This window comes from Octodon degus, unplaced genomic scaffold (genome assembly GCF_000260255.1).
Source record: "Octodon degus isolate 3935 unplaced genomic scaffold, OctDeg1.0 scaffold00278, whole genome shotgun sequence".
NCBI lineage: Eukaryota > Metazoa > Chordata > Mammalia > Rodentia > Octodontidae > Octodon > Octodon degus.
Window position 1 is genome coordinate 1,480,856 of NW_004524854.1, and position 2,835 is coordinate 1,483,690.

General features: G+C 54.0%; 1 pseudogene; it reads right to left on the minus strand.

Moving 5' to 3' along the window:
• Positions 1-1,278: 1,278 nt before the first annotated feature.
• On the minus strand, positions 1,279-2,744 carry LOC101587174 (annotated as a pseudogene).
• Between the last annotated feature and the right edge of the window lie 91 nt (positions 2,745-2,835).

The following is a 2,835-nucleotide window of genomic DNA, read 5'->3' on the forward strand; positions in this document are numbered from 1 at the left end:
TGTGAATGCACATATATAAAAAGATACAGAATAGTGTGTGTACCTCTAAAGATCTGCTCTCCTCTGATTATTACTACCTGCTATGAGTTTGCCTCAAATAACTCTTTTCTGACTGGTATTTTGTGCCTTAAAATTTATACAGCTGAATTTACAGATTTTATCTTACTGTGTTTCTCAATTCTTTTCACTCATTGTTATGCTTTGGAGAATCTCCCATATTTTAATTTTTTAAACTGCTAACCTCTGTGTAAAAGCATTTAATCAAGTTCACAGGCTCCTTCACAACCACGAGATGGGCCAGTCTTCTGCAGCTCTTTGAGGTAGGCACAGCCAGAAAAGTGAGACCCAGAGCGGAAGGACCGTGTCTAAGGTCACAGGAGATGACGGGTTCAGGGGCTGTGTTCACAGCCCTTTCTACTGACCTTCACGTTAGTCATCTGAGGGCCCAGCAATGTCTCTGGATGCCAGGGGCAGAAAGAACTTTCTGCCAGGGCCCTGATGATCTGGCCAGGACTGGCCTAGGTCACATGGAGACCCAAGAAGGGTAGCCTTCCAGCCTGTCCACCTTCGCCCTCACTCACAGGGTCCCTTAAAAGAGCACCCAACTAGCCAGGCTCCAGCTAATGTCCAATGGGAAGCTGACTCTAGATGGCCTCTCACCCAAGCAGCAATGGAGACCAAGATGAAGGGAAAGGCCTCACAGTGCAAGCTGTGAGGCAGCAACGCCGCCCAGGACTCCACCATGACCTCAGGAGACTGTGTGCATCCCATAGTCACAAAGTCATTAGAGCTTGTTTACAGGTTTGGAAACTGAGGCTGGAAGCTCCCATAGGTCACCTGAGGTCTCAGCATCAGTAAAGAGGCAGAAGGGGATCCCAGGCATCCAGTTGGGTTTACTCCCAGCCCTCAGCGAAGTTCTCACCCTGTACAACTGAGGGGCTCTATGCTCTCTGTTTCCCTACAGATGGAGACCTGAGAAAGAGCAGGACCAGGCTGAAGTGGGGAAATCTATCTAAGGGACCAAGATCCTGCCACCTCACCCATCAGATCCTGGGGGACATCAGCCTGGTGTTGAGTTTACAGAAAAAGGATCGGAGCTTGCAAATCTTGCACTTTTACTCACGGCTACCCTGGGAGAAGCTTCGAGCCCTGCTTTCCTGTTCATCTTCCTCTTCTTCCTCCTTGCTGACCCAGGACCCCCGAGCACCCCCATCAAAGTCAGGATGAGCCCGAGGATTCTCAGCCAGGTGGTGCACAGGGATGGCTGTAAGGTTGTAGTCAGCCAAGTGGGCCAGCAGGGCTCGGACCACGTAAGGCTGCTGACACAGTGCCACCTGCCAGACCCACCAGGGTCGAGTACCAGTCAGTGATGTGCACCAGTGCATGGCTAGTCTGTCGCTTTAGCTTGAGCAGAGGGCTGTGGATGAAGCCCAAGCCCCACACACCCCCTTCCCAATAAGTGCCTTTGTGTCCTCAGAGGGGCCGGTTGCTGCCTCCTGAAAAGGTCTGGCCACCATTGTCACTGGAGAAGATGATGACACTGTACAGAAAGCATAGCGTTTGAGGGCCCAGGTGATGTTGCGCACAGCCTCATCCATGCAGGTCGCCATGGCTGCGTACTTCCTCCAGGCCACATTGCCATGGTGTGGTAGCGGTACAGATACTCTTGGGGGGAGGATCTGAAGGGGTGTGTGCATGGCCTGGAAGGCCACATAAAGGAAGAGGGGCTGCTGGGGCCTGTGGCTAGCCAGAATGTGGCTGGCATGCTGGGTGTCGAGCATGGTGGAGTACTGGCCACTGAGCCCCAGGCCACACTTTCCTCCTCAATCAGGTCAAAGCCGCACACCCCTGGGCCATCACAGTTGTGATAGGTGTAGTAGTCCACGTTGCCTGTGAAGGAGTGCCCAGGAAGGTGTCAGAGCACCGGCGCGTGGGCAGACACTCCTTCTGGTAAAAGCCCACATGCCACTTGCCCACTATGTGGGTGGAGTAACTTGCCTCCTGTAGCTTGGGGCAGGGTCACCTAGTCCAAGGGCAGACAGTTGGGCTGTTGAGGGTGGATGATGCAGTGTTGGAGTCCTGTATGGATCTGCTATTTGCCGATAAGGAGCTGGCTCCGTGAAGGTGTGCAGATGGGCTGGATGTGGTAATCCTCCAACTCTACACCCTCTGCCTCCAGCCGTTCTAGCACAGGGGGTCTTAATATCTGAGCCATGGTAGCCCACGTCGTGATAGCCCTGGTCATCGGTAAGGATGAAAATAATGTGGGGAGGCTGAGGCCGAGCGGCCGAGGGCTGCTTGGTGCCATCCTCCTCAGGCCCGTCAGCCGCGAGGGGCAGCTTGGCCCAGTTCCAGGACAGGTAGCGGAGGTTGAGCAGGCTGACCAGAGGGAAGCTGGTGATGGTGTGTACATCTCTGAGCTGGCCCTCCAGTCCAGGCGCTCAGGGCTCCGGGCCTTGGTGCCTTGGCAACCAGGGCACAAAGCTCGCCAGCCCACCTGGATGCTATGGGAGCACCCAGTGCCCTGAGGGGCAGCCCGGTGTCGCTTCCCAGGAAGGCAGCGGCTTCAGCCAGGTGCCTGGGAAGATCAGGCCAGTGAGGAGCTCCCGGGGCCACGCCAGAGCGAGCCCTAGGCTGCCCTCACTCTCTCTCACCCAGCTTAGCCGGGTCAGCCTGGGACACAGTGTATTGGCCTCCAAAAAGTGCTCTCCACAATCCTCTGCCTCTCCTCTTCCTTTATCCATATTTGAATTTTTTAACTCTATGGTTTTATTTTATCTTTAATAGTATATGTCATTTGTGATACATACCATAGTGGATGCATTCATCATATAT